Consider the following 9,286-nt stretch of genomic DNA (forward strand, 5'->3'; position numbering starts at 1 on the left):
ATCGCAGATCGATGTTGGAAAACACCTTAGCTCCTTGCAGTTGATCAAACAAATCATTGATCATCGGCAGTGGGTACTTGTTCTTGATCATTACTTCATTCAATCCACGATAATCAACAACCATCCTCAACGATCCATCCTACTTCTCCACTAGAAGCACTGGGGATCCCTAAGGTGACGAACTTGGGCGAATATAACCTTTATCCAGTAACTCCTTAATCTGCTTCTTAATTTCCTCCAAATCCTTTGCGGGCATTCTATACGGTCTCTTAGATATTGGCCCTGTGCCTGGCAAAAGCTCAATCAAAAACTCAATGTCTCTATCCGATGGCATGCCTGGCAATTCTTCTGGAAATACATCCGAGAAATCCTTTACCACTGGTACTTCCTCCTACTTGTGGCACTACCACTTAAGTCATATCGGTATAAAACGCATGAAGAGGCTCCATGTTGATGGATCTTTGGACTCACTCATTTTTGAAAAGTTTGAGACATGAGAACCATGTCTATTGGTGTATATGCATGAAGAAACTCCATGCAAATGGACCGTTTTGACTCACTTGATTTTGAATCACTTGAGACATGCAAATCATACCACATGGGCAAGATGACTGAAAGCCTCATTTTCAGTAAAATGAAACTAGAAAGCAACTTGTTGGAAGTAATACATTTTGATGTGTGCAGTCCAATGAGTGCTGAGGCGTGTAGTGGATATCATTATGTTCTTACTTCACAGATGATTTGAGTAGATGTTGAGTATATTTACTTGATGAATCACGAGTCTGAATTATTGAAAGGTTCAAGTAAATTCAGGGTGAAGTTGAAAGATCGTCGTGACAAGAGGATAAAAGATCTATGATATGATCATAGAGATGAATATCTGAATTACGAGTTTGGCACATAATTAAGACATTGTGGAAATTGTTTCACAACTAATACAGCCTGGAACACCGTAGCATGATGGTGTGTCCGAACATCATAACTGCACCCTATTGGATATGATGCATACCATGATGTCTCTTATCGAATTACCACAATACTTTATGGGTTAGGCATTAGAGACAACCACATTCACTTTAAATAGGGCACCACATAATTCCGATGAGATGACACCGTATGAACTATGGTTTAGAGAAACCAAAGCTATCATTTCTTAAAAGTTTGGGGCTGCGACGCTTATGCGAAAATGTTTTAGGCTGATAAGCTCGAACCCAAAGAGGATAAATGCATCTTCATAGGACATCCAAAATAGTTGGGTATACCTCCTGTCTCAGAACCGAAAGCAATAAGGGATTGTTTCTAGAATCGGGTCCTTTCTCGAGGAAAAGTTTCTCTCGAAAGAATTGAGTGGGAGGATGGTGGAGACTTGATGAGGTTATTGAACCGTCTCTTCAACTAGTGTGTGGCAGGGCACAGGAGTTGTTCCTGTGGCACCTACACCAATTGAAGTGGAAGCTTATGATAGTGATCATGAAACTTCAGATCAAGTCACTACCAAACCTCGTGGGATGACAGGGATGCGTACTACTTCAGAGTGGTACGTGATCCTGTCTTGGAAGTCATGTTGCTAGACAACAATGAACCTACGAGCCATGGAGAAGCGATGGTGGGCCCGGATTCCGATAAATGGCTCGAGGCCATAAAATCCGAGATAGGATCCATGTATGAAAACAAAGTGTAGACTTTGGAAGAACTACTTGATGGTCTTAAGGCTGTTAGGTACATATGGATTTTGAAAGGAAGACGGACAATGATGGTAAGTATCACCATTAAGAAAGCTCGACTTGTCGTTAAGATGTTTTCCGACAAGTTCAAGGAGTTGAGTACGATGAGACTTTCTCACTCGTAGCGATGCTAAGAGTCTGTTGGAATTATATTAGCGATTACTGCATTATTTATGAAATCTTGCAGATAGGATGTCAAAAACATTGTTTCCTCGACGATTTTCTTGAGGAAAGGTTGTATGTGATACAACCGGAAGGTTTTGTCAATCCTAAAAGATGCTAATAAGTATGCAAAGCTCCAGCAATCCTTCTAAGGACTGGAGTAAGCATCTCGGAGTTGGAATGTACGCTTTGATGAGATGATCAAAGATTTTGGGTTTATACAAAGTTTATGAGAAACTTGTATTTCCAAAGAAGTGAGTGGGAGCACTATAGAATTTCTGATGAGTATATGTTGTTGACATATTATGGATCAGAAATGATGTAAAATTTCTGGAAAGCATATAGGGTTATTTGGAAAGTGTTTTTCAATGGAAAGCCTGGATTAAGCTACTTGAACATTGAGCATCAAGATCTATAAGGATAGATCAAAACGCTTAATGGTACTTTCAAATGAGCACATACCTTGACATGATCTTGAAGGGGTTCAAGATGGATCAGTCAAAGAAGGAGTACTTGCCTGAGTTGTAAGGTATGAAGTTAAGACTTAAAGCTCGACCACGGCAGAAGAAAGAGAAAGGACGAATGTCGTCCCCTATGCTTTTGTCATAGGCTCTATACGGTATGCCATGCTGAGTACCGCACCTGATGTGTGCCTTGCCACATATCTGGCAAGAGGGTACAAAGGTAATCTAGGAGTAGATCACCAGATAGCGGTCTAAATTATCCTTAGAGGAATGAGGATATGTTTCTCGGTTATGGAGGTGATAAAGAGTTCGACGTAAAGAGTTACGTCGATGCAAGCTTAACACCTATCCGGATAGCTCTGAGTAGAGATACCAGATACGTATAATGGAGCAACAATTTAGAATAGCTCCAAGTAGAACAGTTATTTGAAATGGCTCCAAATATAGCGTAGTAGCTGCATCTATAAGATGACATAGAGATTTGCGAAGTACATACGGATCTGAAAGATTCAGACCCGTTGACTATAACATCTCTCACAAGCATAACATGATCAAACCCAGAACTCATCGAGTGTTAATCACATGGTAATGTGAACTAGATTATTGACTCTAGTAAACTCTTTGGGTGTTAGTCACATGGGGATGTGACCTTGAGTGTTAATCACATATCGATGTGAACTGGATTATCGACTTTAGTGCAAGTGGGAGACTGTTGGAAATATGCCCTAGAGGCAATAATAAATTAGTTATTATTATATTTCCTTGTTCATGATAATCGTTTATTATCCATGCTAGAATTGTATTGATAGGAAACTCAGATACATGTGTGGATACATAGACAACACCATGTCCCTAGTAAGCCTCTAGTTGACTAGCTCGTTGATCAATAGATGGTTACGGTTTCCTGACCATGGACATTGGATGTCATTGATAACGGGATCACATCATTAGAAGAATAATGTGATGGACAAAGACCCAATCCTAAGCCTAACACAAGATCATGTAGTTCGTATGCTAAAGATTTTCTAATGTCAAGTATCGTTTCCTTAGACCATGAGATTGTGCAACTCCCGGATACCGTAGGAGTGCTTTGGGTGTGCCAAACGTCACAACGTAACTGGGTGGCTATAAAGGTACACTACAGGTATCTCTGAAAGTGTCTGTTGGGTTGGCACGAATCGAGACTGGGATTTGTCACTCCGTGTAAACGGAGAGGTATCTCTAGGCCCACTCGGTAGGACATCATCATAATGTGCACAATGTGATCAAGGAGTTGATCATGGGATGATGTGTTACGAAACGAGTAAAAGAGACTTGCCGGTAATGGGATACCGACGATCGAATCTCGGGCAAGTATCGTACCGCTAGACAAAGGGAATTGTATACGGGATTGATTAAGTCCTTGACATCGTGGTTCATCCGATGAGATCATCGTGGAACATGTGGGAGCCAACATGGGTATCCAGATCCCGCTGTTGGTTATTGACCGGAGAGTCGTCTCGGTCATGTCTACGTGTCTCCCGAACCCGTAGGGTCTACACACTTAAGGTTCGGTGACGCTAGGGTTATAGAGATATTAGTATGCGGTAACCCGAAAGTTGTTCGGAGTCCCGGATGAGATCCCGGACGTCACGAGGAGTTCCGGAATGGTCCGGAGGTAAAGATTTATATATGGGAAGTCTTGTTTTGGTCGCCGGAAAAGTTTCGCGCATTATCGGTATTGTACCGGGAGTGCCGAAAGGGGTCCGGGGGTCCACCAAGGGGGTCCACCTGCCCCGGGGGGCCACATGGGCTGTAGGGGTGTGCGCCTTGGCCTATATGGGCCAAGGGCACCAGCCCCAAGAGGCCCATGCGCCAAGAGATAAGGGAAAGGAAGAGTCCTAAAGGGGGAAGGCACCTCCTAGGTGCCTTGGGGAGGATGGACTCCTCCCTGGCCGCACCCTTCCTTGGAGGAAGGGCCAAGGCTGCGCCCCCCTCTCCCTTGGCCCTATATATAGTGGGGGAAGGGAGGGCAGCACAACCTAAGCCCTGGCGCCTCCCTCTCCCTCCCATGACACATCTCCCTCCTCCCGCAGCGCTTGGCGAAGCCCTGTTGGAATCCCGCTACTTCCACCACCACGCCGTCGTGCTGCTGGATCTCCATCAACCTCTCCTCCCCCCTTGCTGGATCAAGAAGGAGGAGACGTCGCTGCTCCGTACGTGTGTTGAACGCGGAGGTGCCGTCCGTTCGGCGCTAGGATCTCCGGTGATTTGGATCACGACGAGTACGACTCCATCAACCCCGTTCACTTGAACGCTTCGCTTAGCGATCTACAAGGGTATGTAGATGCACTCTCCTTCCCCTTGTTGCTGGTTTCTCCATAGATAGATCTTGGTGACACGTAGGAAAATTTTGAATTTGCTATGTTCCCCAACAGTGGTATCAGAGCTAGGTTTATGCGTAGTTTCTATGCACGAGTAGAACACAAAGTAGTTGTGGGCATTGATTTTGTTCAATATGCTTACCGTTACTAGTCCAATCTTGATTCGGTGGCATTGTGGGATGAAGCGGCCCGGACCGACCTTACACGTACTCTTACGTGAGACTGGTTCCACCGACTGACATGCACTAGTTGCATAAGGTGGCTAGCGGGTGTCTGTCTCTCCCACTTTAGTCGGATCGGATTCGATGAAAAGGGTCCTTATGAAGGGTAAATAGAAATTGGCATATCACATTGTGGTTTTTGCGTAGGTAAGAAACGTTCTTGCTAGAAACTCATAGCAGCCACGTAAAACATGCAAACAACAATTAGAGGACGTCTAACTTGTTTTTGCAGGGTATGCTATGTGATTTGATATGGCCAAAAGGATGTGATGAATGATATATGTGATGTATGAGATTGATTATGTTCTTGTAATAGGAATCACGACTTGCATGTCGATGAGTATGACAACCGGCAGGAGCCATAGGAGTTTTCTTAATTTATTTATGACCTGCGTGTCAACATAAACGTCATGTAATTACTTTACTTTATTGCTAACCGTTAGCCATAGTAGTAGAAGTAATAGTTGGCGAGACAACTTCATGAAGACACGATGATGGAGATCATGATGATGGAGATCATGGTGCCATGCCGATGACGATGATGATCATGGAGCCCCGAAGATGGAGATCAAAAGGAGCAATATGATATTGGCCATATCATGTCACTATTTGATTGCATGTGATGTTTATCATGTTTATACATCTTATTTGCTTAGAACGACGGTAGTAAATAAGATGATCCCTCATTAAAATTTCAAGAAAGTGTTCCCCCTAACTGTGCACCGTTGCGAAAGTTCGTCGTTTCGAAGCACCACGTGATGATCGGGTGTGATAGATTCTTACGTTCGAATACAACGGGTGTTGACGAGCCTAGCATGTACAGACATGGCCTCGGAACACATGCGAAACACTTAGGTTGACTTGACGAGCCTAGCATGTACAGACATGGCCTCGAAACACAAGAGACCGAAAGGTCGAGCATGAGTCGTATGGTAGATACGATCAATATGAAGATGTTCACCGATGATGACTAGTCCGTCTCACGTGATGATCGGACACGGCCTAGTTGACTCGGATCATGTAATCACTTAGATGACTAGAGGGATGTCTATCTGAGTGGGAGTTCATAAGATGAACTTAATTATCCTGAACATAGTCAAAAGGTCTTCGCAAATTATGTCGTGGCTCACGTTTCTGTTCTACTGTTTAGATATGTTCCTAGAGAAAATTTAGTTGAAAGTTGATAGTAGCAATTATGCGGACTAGGTCCGTAAACTGAGGATTGTCCTCATTGCTTCATAGAAGGCTTATGTCCTTAATGCACCGCTCAGTGTGCTGAACCTCGAACGTCGTCTGTGGATGTTGCGAACATCTGACATACACGTTTTGATGACTACATGATAGTTCAGTGCGTAATGCTAAATGGTTTAGAATTGAGGAACCAAAGACGTTTTTGAAACATCGCAGAACATATGAGATGTTCCAAGGACTGAAATTGGGATTTCAGGCTCGTGCCCACGTCAAGAGGTATAAGACCTCCAACGATTTTCTTAGCCTGCAAACTAAGGGAGAAAAGCTCAATTGTTGAGCTTGTGCTCAGATTGTCTGAGTACAACAATCATTTGAATCGAGTGGGAGTTGATCTTCCAGATGAGATAGTGATGTTTCTCCGAAGTCATTACCACCAAGCTGCTAGAGCTTCGTGATGAACTATAATATATCAGGGACATATATGATGATCCTTGAGATATTCGCGATGTTTGACACCACAAAAGTAGAAATCAAGAAGGAGCATCAATTGTTGATGGTTGGTGAAACCACTAGTTTCAAGAAGGGCAAGGGCAAGAAGGGATACTTCATGAAACGGCAAATCAGCTGCTGCTCTAGTGAAGAAACCCAAGGTTGAACCCAAACCCGAGACTAAGTGCTTCTGTAATAAGGGGAACAGCCACTGGAGCAGAATTACCCTAGATACTTGGTAGATGAGAAGGCTGGCAAGGTCGATAGAAGTATATTGGATATACATTGTGTTAATGTGTACTTTACTAGTACTCCTAGTAGCACCAAGGTATTAGATACCGGTTCCGTTGCTAAGTGTTAGTAACTCGAAATAAAAGCTACGGAATAAACGGAGACTAGCTAAAGGTGAGCTGACGATATGTGTTGGAAGTGTTTCCAATGTTGATATGATCAAGCATCGCATGCTCCCTCTACCATCGAGATTGGTGTTTGCATTGAGCATAGACATGATTGGATTATGTCTATCGCAATACGGTTATTCATTTAAGGAGAATAATGGTTACTCTGTTTATTTGAATAATACCTTCAATGGTCTTGCACCTAAAATAAATGGTTCATTGAATCTCGATCATAGTGATACACATGTTCATGCCAAAAGATATAAGATAGTAATGATAGTACCACCTACTTGTGGCACTGCAACTTAAGTCATATCGGTATAAAACGCATGAAGAGGCTCCATGTTGATGGATCTTTGGACTCACTCATTTTTGAAAAGTTTGAGACATGCGAACCATGTCTATTGGTGTATATGCATGAAGAAACTCCATGCAAATGGACCGTTTTGACTCACTTGATTTTGAATCACTTGAGACATGCAAATCATACCACATGGGCAAGATGACTGAAAGCCTCATTTTCAGTAAAATGAAACTAGAAAGCAACTTGTTGGAAGTAATACATTTTGATGTGTGCAGTCCAATGAGTGCTGAGGCGTGTAGTGGATATTGTTATGTTCTTACTTCATAGATGATTTGAGTAGATGTTGAGTATATTTACTTGATGAATCACGAGTCTGAATTATTGAAAGGTTCAAGTAAATTCAGGGTGAAGTTGAAAGATCGTCGTGACAAGAGGATAAAAGATCTATGATATGATCATAGAGATGAATATCTGAATTACGAGTTTGGCACATAATTAAGACATTGTGGAAATTGTTTCACGACTAATACAGCCTGGAACACCATAGCGTGATGGTGTGTCCGAACATCATAACTGCACCCTATTGGATATGATGCATACCATGATGTCTCTTATCGAATTACCACAATAGTTTATGGGTTAGGCATTAGAGACAACCACATTCACTTTAAATAGGGCACCACATAATTCCGATGAGATGACACCGTATGAACTATGGTTTAGAGAAACCTAAGCTATCATTTCTTAAAAGTTTGGGGCTGCCACGCTTATGCGAAAAAGTTTCAGGCTGATAAGCTCGAACCCAAAGAGGATAAATGCATCTTCATAGGACACCCAAAACAGTTGGGTATACCTCCTGTCTCAGAACCAAAAGCAATAAGGGATTGTTTCTAGAATCGGGTCCTTTCTCGAGGAAAAGTTTCTCTCAAAAGAATTGAGTGGGAGGATGGTGGAGACTTGATGAGGTTATTGAACCATCTCTTCAACTAGTGCGTGGCAGGGCACAGGAGTTGTTCCTATGGCACCTACACCAATTGAAGTGGAACCTTATGATAGTGATCATGAAACTTCAGATCAAGTCACTACCAAACCTCGTGGGATGACAGGTATGCGTACTACTTCAGAGTGGTACGTGATCCTGTCTTGGAGTCATGTTGCTAGACAACAATGAACCTACGAGCCATGGAGAAGCGATGGTGGGCCCGGATTCCGATAAATGGCTCGAGGCCATAAAATCCGAGATAGGATCCATGTATGAAAACAAAGTGTAGACTTTGGAAGAACTACTTGATGGTCGTAAGGCTGTTAGGTACATATGGATTTTGAAAGGAAGACGGACAATGATGGTAAGTATCACCATTAAGAAAGCTCGACTTGTTGTTAAGATGTTTTCCGACAAGTTCAAGGAGTTGACTACGATGAGACTTTCTCACTCGTAGCGATGCTAAGAGTCTGTTGGAATTATATTAGCGATTACTGCATTATTTATGAAATCTTGCAGATAGGATGTCAAAAACATTGTTTCCTCGATGATTTTCTTGAGGAAAGGTTGTATGTGATACAACTGGAAGGTTTTGTCAATCCTCAAAGGTGCTAATAAGTATGCACAGCTCCAGCAATCCTTCTAAGGACTGGAGTAAGCATCTCGGAGTTGGAATGTACGCTTTGATGAGATGATCAAAGATTTTGGGTTTATACAAGGTTTATGAGAAACTTGTATTTCCAAAGAAGTGAGTGGGAGCACTATAGAATTTCTGATGAGTATATGTTGTTGACATATTATGGATCAGAAATGATGTAGAATTTCTGGAAAGCATATAGGGTTATTTGGAAAGTGTTTTTCAATGGAAAGCCTGGATTAAGCTACTTGAACATTGAGCATCAAGATCTATAAGGATAGATCAAAACGCTTAATGGTACTTTCAAATGAGCACATACCTTGACATGATCTTGAAGGGGTTCAAGATGGA

The sequence above is a fragment of the Triticum urartu genome, chromosome 5 (assembly GCF_003073215.2).
Source record: "Triticum urartu cultivar G1812 chromosome 5, Tu2.1, whole genome shotgun sequence".
In the NCBI taxonomy this organism is placed as follows: Eukaryota; Viridiplantae; Streptophyta; class Magnoliopsida; order Poales; family Poaceae; genus Triticum; species Triticum urartu.